General features: G+C 51.1%; 2 non-coding genes and 1 pseudogene across 2 annotated transcripts; all 3 read right to left on the reverse strand.

Annotated features, from left to right (window-relative positions):
* Positions 1-3,174: 3,174 nt before the first annotated feature.
* LOC133910376 (small nucleolar RNA snoR100) lies at positions 3,175-3,282 on the reverse strand. Its single transcript, XR_009908543.1, has one exon. It is a non-coding gene; the product is annotated as a small nucleolar RNA snoR100 (small nucleolar RNA).
* A 141-nt stretch (positions 3,283-3,423) lies between these two features.
* On the reverse strand, positions 3,424-3,499 carry LOC133910365 (small nucleolar RNA Z155). The gene has a single exon (XR_009908533.1). It is a non-coding gene; the product is annotated as a small nucleolar RNA Z155 (small nucleolar RNA).
* An 878-nt stretch (positions 3,500-4,377) lies between these two features.
* Positions 4,378-8,202, reverse strand: LOC133909551 (zinc finger protein GAI-ASSOCIATED FACTOR 1-like; annotated as a pseudogene).
* Between the last annotated feature and the right edge of the window lie 309 nt (positions 8,203-8,511).

Here is an 8,511-nt window from a genome sequence, read left to right on the forward strand (position 1 = left end):
ACCGCGACGGGCTTTAGAGTTTAGCCCTCGGACGTTCCAGCTCAAAATGTTGAAGCAGTCCATGAAACCCACTACAACTCGGACCAGATGCTTGACAAGTCAGATCGGTGAGCCATCGGCTTGGATATCGGTCGCCATCGGTAGCTCCTAGATCGGGAAGAGGTCTCGGATGGTGCGCATGTGCTGCTCCGAGAGTGGTTGGTCGAAGAGATGAAGGTAGTCTTGTTGAAGCTGAGGTGTGATCGCATCAAGGTCACTGACCAAGCCGAGTCGACGCATGAGCAAGGCTTGCCCCCTTTTGGACGGCCGGATCTGAGAAAGCGGTTGCGAAGCCAGCCTGGCGCTCCTCCTGGTAACAGAAGGGGGGCGATGCGAAGAGCAGCTGTTGAGGGAGACTGCAGCCAGCGGAGTGGGAATCTCCCCGGTGAGCCGTTGAAGGAAGGTCTGAACCACCGCCCCGGACGATGATGCCTGTGATAAAATGACAGACGAGGTTGTGGGGTCGCATCCCTTATCAGGAAATGCTGAAGCAGCAAGACAGATGGACTTGGCATTACTGCTGGGCGTCCGACAACGCAGACGGCGCGAGGTGTGTCTGCCGAGCGGCCGCGCGGAGCCCAAGAGTGAGGGGCGGCGGTGGAGCAGCTAACGCAGCCCACTGAGGCATGGCCCAAGATAGGGGAGTGTTGTGGGGTCGGCGGGGAGGAAGAGGAGCCACGCGCGGTAGGAAGGCTAGAGCCTGAGCGAGGGGGGGGGGGCAGCCCCGGGACTCGAGGAGAGCGCAAAAGCCTTGGAAAGATGTCTCCTACGTGAGTAGAATAGGAGCACCGGCTTAGACACGTCTCGGGCAGAGGGCTGGTCACGGGTGTGGAGCTCGTCCGTCATGGGGTCATAGCTCCGCAGCTACCCGGAGTCACGTGCTGGGGCGAGGCTAGCAGCCAGGTCCAGAACAGTAGCCTACAACGCACCGAAAGGAGGGGGCGTGGAGACGTGGGCAGGAGATGATATCATGTGACCTGGGGCCTCATCGAGCGGCGTGTCCTGGAAAGAACCAAAGCGGAGACACACGGAAGTCGAGGAGGGGGGTAGGATCCCGGTGAACGAGCAGCCCCTGCCGCAGCGAACGGGGAAACCATGTGGGATGGCCGCCAGCCGTGAGGGAGACCATCGTGGCCGAATCCGCTGGCAAGGCCGTCCTCATCACCAGAGGAAGCAGCTTCGTCGCTTCCAGAGGAAGAAGGCATTTTGAATTCCACCGCTGAGAGAGACCGGATAGAGATGTCGTATCTCAGACTACGTGCTTCCGTGACATAAGATGGAAGATTACCAAAGAGCATCTGCATGCTGGGATCGTCGTAGAGAATGGGCTCTCAGGGCTCGATGATCTCCAGAGTCGCGCTGCTGGGAATGGACCCAGGTGCATCGGTCCAAGCCACAACTTGAAGGTCGGCTAAATCGGCCTGCGCCGCCAGGTCGCCGCCCGCCAGACACTCCACCCAGCAATGGTGGTTGAGGAGCTGGGCCGTTGAAGCAGACCTGGCGTGGGGAGGGATACCCCTGAGGGAGATAACGAGCCTGTACTGCAAGGAGGCGCCTGAGGCGTGAGCCAGGCGAGTCCAAGGCATGATGTTGCGCGCCTCCAGAGATACACAACAGATAAGGAAGTTGTCGGGGTAGAATTTCTGGACAATAAACTCCTCCCTCGAGACGCTAAGGTCGCGTGAGATGAAGTCCGACAACATTCACTATATTCACTGATCATGTGCATGATTGGTGTGAGGTCACAGTAGGTTATATTTTAGCCATGCTGTCGGAGGGTGAAGTCCTCAAGCAGGGATCCGGAGGGACCCCTTTGAGATTTGGCCAGGGGGATGATTCTGAACCTGCCTCGTATGTGAAATAAATGGGAGTAAATGAGATACAGGTGGGGTGGAATGATCGGATGCAGGAGGAAGTAAATGCTCAGGGATTTTTAGACAGGTTTGGGCCACACTGAGCTTAACACCCTACTCCTGTGTGTATGCTATAAATGCTCTGAGAATGTCTCTCTGAGGATCTGCTATGTTACAAGAATATTTGTCTAAGTCTAGAGCTTCGTGCTTCTTCCGTCGTCGTCGACCGGAGTTCGTCCGATGTGCTCTGTCCAATCTTAGTTCGCCGTCTTCTAAAAGACTCTTCTCGTGTGTTCGGTAAGACTCCTCCTTCACTCTGGGGAGCCCGCCCCTCCTTTATACCCGTCGGGGCTGGTGACATGCCCAAAAAGGATTGGCGCAAGTTCCAAGGCGCCATAAATGGAAAGTAACCATCATGGGCTGCTGCGTGAGGTGACGGGGAGGGTTAAAAACGCGCCCCCGTCCAGTCTTCGTCGTCATTATTCCGCTTTTCAGCGGGAGCAACGGGGAGAGCCCACCGGACAGCCACCGAGCAGCCCCGCGTGCCCGCCCGGTCAGAGCAAGCCTGACATAGCAGGGCGGCAAGCGTTGTGCCTCGAACCCTGCGACGTTATTCTGTGCATTAAATGTCCCCACGCCTCCCTACCAGACCGTGGCAGGGACTGACAGCAAGCGCGTGGGGAGTGGTTGGAAGTGACAGGCCACGCGCCCTTTTAAATGCAGCATCGTGCCTCTCACCAGTTAACACCTCACCGCTGAGCCCATGTGGGGACCACCGGCGAAGGACTTCTTAGGCCCTCGAGGAACTGTGAGTGCTCGAGGACTATAGTTCGCAGCCCCGAGCACTCTCTCCCAGATATGCCTTCTCTTGGTCCTCGGAGAACTTGGGTGCTCGGGGACTATTGTTCACGGCCCCGAGCACTCTCTCCCGGAACTTGACTGCTTGGGTCCTCGGGGAACTTGGGTGCTCGGGGGCCACTATTCACTGCCCCGAGCACTCTCTCCCAGAACTGATTGCTCGGGTCCTCGGAGAACTTGAGTGCGTGGAAGCCACTGTTCACGGTCCCTAGCACTCTCTCTCGGAACTGACTTCTCTTATCATCCGGGAACTCGGGTGCTCGGGGCCACTGTTCATGACTCCGAGCCCCTCTCCCGGAACTTGATCTTTTCGGACCTCGGGGAGATAATCCCCGAGGGAGAACGTCACGTGGCACTCTGCTGTCGTGATCTCAAGATTCGAGAACCACTGGTTCATATGTCACCAACACATACTTTACTAGAAAGGTGTAGGCCAAATCCAGGTCCGCTAGATCAAAGCTCGAAGGCATCACAGCAGGCAGACATGCAGACCGTGTTCATCTCCGTACACATTGCCATGCTTCCTTCCTTTGTTATCATCCAGATCATCGGCTTATTGTGCACAGACGACCCCTACTAACTGCCTCACAGCATTTGTTCAGATTCAGGAAAAAAGAAACCAAGATGTTTTGCTTATGGAGAAGAACAAATCCCTTTCAAAACAAGATTTGGGAGTTGATCAGATAATTGTAGTCTGAATTTTAGTCAACAGATGTGTATCTCTATGAAAGGTTATCATCACATCAACCGGGTAAAGTCTTGCCGATTACCAGTTTTTTCTAAGCAAAAGATCCGAAGCCAATCGTTTCGAAACCAAACAAGAGATGATAAATCGCATAGATTTTGGCAGGCTCAGAAGGATAAACGCAAACAAGAAGCAAATTCAAACAAAATAGGAACAATGCAGAAAAACGAAAGATTTCCGGACCATCAAGCAACATGTCAACGATTTACGAACAAACCTGAGATTACATGGCTGCAGCCGAGGATTGACAGAGATGAGGGCGGAAGCCGTCACATATATGAGTGATTTGTGGGGTAGGGTTTCCTGGGAATCGGATAGTACTAAAGTTACAAGAATCCCTCATCTTCTTTTCTTAGTGGCCCGGCCCGGCCCAGCTATTCTGGAATCGGATCCCTTTTTTTGGTTAGCCATTGTGCCGCAAATGCTAGTGAACAAAGGACGTGTTCGGTGGCAAGAGGGGCCTTGCCACCGTCTATGCAGGGTGAGTAGAAATAGTTTAAATAGAATTATATTCATTAAAAAGAAAATTATTTGGTTGTTTATATCTATTTGAATCAGCTTAGTTGAGTTTTTTATTTGTTTGACCGAATCTGAGGTTGCATGAGTGAATACAAAAGTTGAGATTTGTATTAATTATTTATATGAAGATTATTTTGTGAGACTAACAAATAAATTCGTCTGTATAAGTAGATGCTGAAGACTGCATCTATTAAGCCATGCTGCTTTAATTAAGTTTTAATCTTAACTTGAATGAGGTCGTATATTTGCACCGTAGTGATATGTTACAACCGACAACCGTAGATGCAAACAACCAAACATATGTCTTTTCAAGATTATACATGTCCATCAGATCTGACTGAATAAATTCAGACAATCAAATCCTTAAAACAACATAAACAACATTAACATGAACTGCACTCGGAAAAAATGTACACACTGCCCTGATGCTAATGTTACCACGTTCAGATTCAAACTATCGAAACATTGTAAAACACGTGGCATTTCAAGTGGGCTATTCAGGCCCATGGACCCATGTGAGGTCCAAACGGGCCTGCACCATCGAAGCTCCTCTGGCCGTCAATGCCCATGTAATCCACGACGCGCTTGCCGTCCAGCCGCCGGTGTTCCATCTCCATCTGTTCCCCACTCTGCATCAGCGATCCGATGACCCTGGTCATGGAGCCAACGCCATGCGCACTGCCGCCGTAGAGCTGCCCCGGCAATTGCCAGTCTACGTCGAACCCGACCGGCTGCGTCTGGCCCAACGGAAGCACATCGTACTGCCCGAACGGTGGACTCATGGCAGGGAGACGGTCGGGCCTAGGCAATATTGTGGAGAAGCTCGTGCCATACCCGCTTGTGGTCGCGCTCATTTCGGCCGCCTTTTGCAGCAGCGCCGTTGCTGACATGCTCGCCGAGCAACCCGGGGAGAAGCCCATACCGGGATCACCAGCCCCGTCGAGGCCTAGTTGGTTTAGCTTGTCTCCACCAAAGGACGACGGCGAGGGCACGGTTCTTGCGCCGTGGCTGGAGAGCATGTAGCCGGCAATGCTGAGCGGCAGGAGCGGGTTGGCGGTGGCGGAAGCGTCGTCGTCGGAGACGGGGAGCATCCTGAGCTGCGGGCTCTTGGTATCCAACCCGAAGCCGTCGGCATCTTCTTCGGCGTCGAGGTCGTCGGGCTGGGGCGGCAGGGCGAGGTGGTGGGCTTCACCCTGGAGGGCCGATGCCACCGTGGCCATGTTCATGGGTTGCGCCAGGTTCTTGTTCTCCTGGGCCAGGGCGTCGCAGAATGCTCTGTGCGTCACGAAGCTGTCTCGCCTGCGAACCAAGGACATACTGCATCAGTAACAGTATTTGCAAGCACTTCTGTGAGATCCATCCGTAGCATACTGCATTACAAACTGGGACCTAAGTGCACGATTGGTCAGATCAGTTGTCAGGCCCAGTGCACACCATGTACTCTGCACGGACGGAGCTAGTAACAGTATTTGCAAGCCTCTTGATCATGGCATGAATCGCAAATGGGACCATGCACGTACATGCTCTGATGATTCTTCCCACGCTCCGCTAGGAAACATTCACGGATGCCTAGTTGAACCCCACGTACGATTGTGCATACCTAATATGCACAGGCTGTGACAAGTATTCAGATCCCAACACATTCTTGTCTCAGAAGGTTAATTTCCTCAGCTGGTGTATGTCGCCGTGTCAAGCTCTTTCACTGGTCTACGTGCAACTCGATCAGCCTGCATTGTTCTGTACGCATTCTGAGTGGTAAGTTTCCACAAGCGTGTGATGGCGCTGGAGTACAGTTTGGTCGTCAAAAGAAAGAGTCCGGGCACGCACGGACTTTGAGGTGGGCTTGGCCGTAGCAGAAAAAATAAATCCTCCTTGTTCTTCCCCAGGAATCTAGCTAGGATTATTCAACCATTCGTGTCGTGACTTCCACGGATTTAAGCTTATGGTAGCTAGAAAATTAAGCTAAGCTCAAGCATGAATTAGGCATATGTATAGATGCATGGATGCAGAATTGCAGATGAAGCCAGGCGGTGCAACGTACCTGGAGAAGACGGTGCCGCAGTCGCACTTGTACTCGCGCGTGCCGCAGACCTTGGAGTGCGCCTTCCAGTCGGAGTGCACGGCGTAGCGCTTGGCGCAGCGCTCGCACTTCCACTTCTTCTCTCCGTGCTTGCGGCTGTAGTGCTTCTTGATCCCCGTCAGGTCCCCCAGCGCGCGCGCCGGGTTGTGGTGCACGCACGACGCCTCCGGGCACACGTACACGCGCTTCCTTGGCAGGCCGGCGCCGTCGTCCGAGCCCCCCGCCCCGCCGGCGCGCTGCTGCAGCTTCCACGGCAGGTTGTGCCCGCGCCGGTGCAGCTGCAGGTTCTGGTCACGCTGGAACCCCTTGTGGCAGACCTCGCACACGAACCGGTTGGTCGCCGTCAGCGTCTTGGGAGACAGCGCGATCACCTCAGCGCTCGGGTCTTCGTCACGTACACATGGTACATCGCCAGTACAGGTGCATGCATGCAATGCAAGGCAATGCGCGCGTCAAAGTTGTTCATGGTACGGATCGAACTAGTTAAGACGACGCTCAGCAAGCACTACACTAGGTACTGTATATAAGAAGTCATGCTCTCAAGTAGCAGGAATAACTTATTGCTAGGATTTATGCAGCGTGCACTACTACCGTATATTGTAGTTGAATTGAGGAGATAACATCACTTGAGTTATTTCTGTAGAAAAAGAACTAATGACAAACCTATTACTGCTCCTATTCTCTTTTACTTATCGTTTAGGATATCGATATGGTCTTCAACAGGTATATTTGATTATTATTTTTTGACAACTACCTCTTGATAAAAGTTGATAAAAATTAGAAGATGTTAAATTATTTTTCATGACAAATTCATTACCATCATTTTTATGTGCTAAATTCTAATAGTTATGTGTATACTAATAGTCAAAATTCTAAAAGTTTGGCTACACATATTTTAGCACGATATCTATTTCAAGACGGAGGTAGGATCTAGCTAGAAAAGTGTCAGTTAAAACTGCAACCTCGTTGCATAATTTATTTTTTTCCAGGGAGTATGCTGCATTGTCTACAAAGTACGTTAACTGAAAACACAATTTATTTAATTTTTACTAAGAAGGCTTGTCACTTGCATTCAAGAATTTTCTGAACAGTGTTAGATATATCTATCTCAAAATTCCACAAACAAGTCTACAGTTCATAATGTTCAAATATTCCCATGTGCAGTACGTATGTCGTCATCTTATCATGCTAGTCTTCGGTGAAAGGGAGATTTAGACTGCTAAACAGTTACCGTCATTATTGACTTCGCTATCAATAATAGCAGTCACAGGATTGCCAGAGAACACTAAACGAGAAGAATTCAGTAGTCCACCAAGCTATCATCATATATAATTAAATTTCTCAAGAACATACGTATGATAATTCAGTTGAAATGGTATATATGCATCATCTATCCTTGATTCATGCAAGTACAGAAATCAAGGATAAGATATGCATCTCAGCATCTGCAGAAACTAAGAATAATTGGTGCGTGCGCACCTGGTGTCCCTGGAAGGCTTCTCTTCTTCTTCGCAGGCGGCGGCTCCGAGGGGCCGGTGATGTGCTGGAGATCACCCTCATCGTTTCCCATCTCGGCTGGCGGGCTGCCAAGGAACAGCTTGATGCGGTGCTATGCCGCTGTTGGTGCTGCAAGAACTCTTCCTCCACCTCCCCAGCTGTGTTGCTCACAGAATAAAAGCTACCAGTGCACTCCCTTGGAGCCGCTCCCCACATGGATGACGAGCAACTAACCTTGCATGCATGCACACATGCACCAAAAACACAGATTTGTAGCGCTCAATAATTTAGCAGTAGATCGAGAGAGACTACAGCCAAGGGAGGAAGTGTTCTCTTCTCCGGCTCTCAAAGTCTCAACTGCCGGCACTAGAGTAGAGGGGGGAGGGTCGGTCTCATATTTATCCTGCCATTTTTTCATGCTACTTTTCACACCTCACCACATTCCATTTTACCTTTCGATGTGCTAGTACATGTCCTTTTCTGTATGTGTGTCAGTGCTGACTTGAGTGCACATGATATAGTATGTCTGAAGATTAATCTAGAGCGAGGAGAGCTACATGGCTAAAGCCGGGAGGAGTCGAGTATATAGAGAGGGTTCTTCAATTTTCTATGGGCATAGGTTGGATCTACTAGCCTTTGTTGTTTCCTCCCTCGGGATCGATCGGCCGGCTACAGAAAATGCCCAAGTTTTCCTGGTATAGTAGTAGCTTGCCATGACAGCAACCTGTGGTCAAGTTGATCAGCTCCTTGTTGCCTTGTTTTCTTGCCTAGGGGCTAGGGCTGCTGCCTGCCCGGCCCTCGTTTTCAATTGAGCGGCAACAAAATTGCAATTTTAAAATGCGGTTACCGATCCCCGAAACCGGATTTTAAATTGCAATTTCTTTTGCCACTAACCTCAACCTCTTGAATACACTAGAGAG

This window comes from Phragmites australis, chromosome 2 (genome assembly GCF_958298935.1).
Source record: "Phragmites australis chromosome 2, lpPhrAust1.1, whole genome shotgun sequence".
Taxonomy (NCBI): Eukaryota; Viridiplantae; Streptophyta; class Magnoliopsida; order Poales; family Poaceae; genus Phragmites; species Phragmites australis.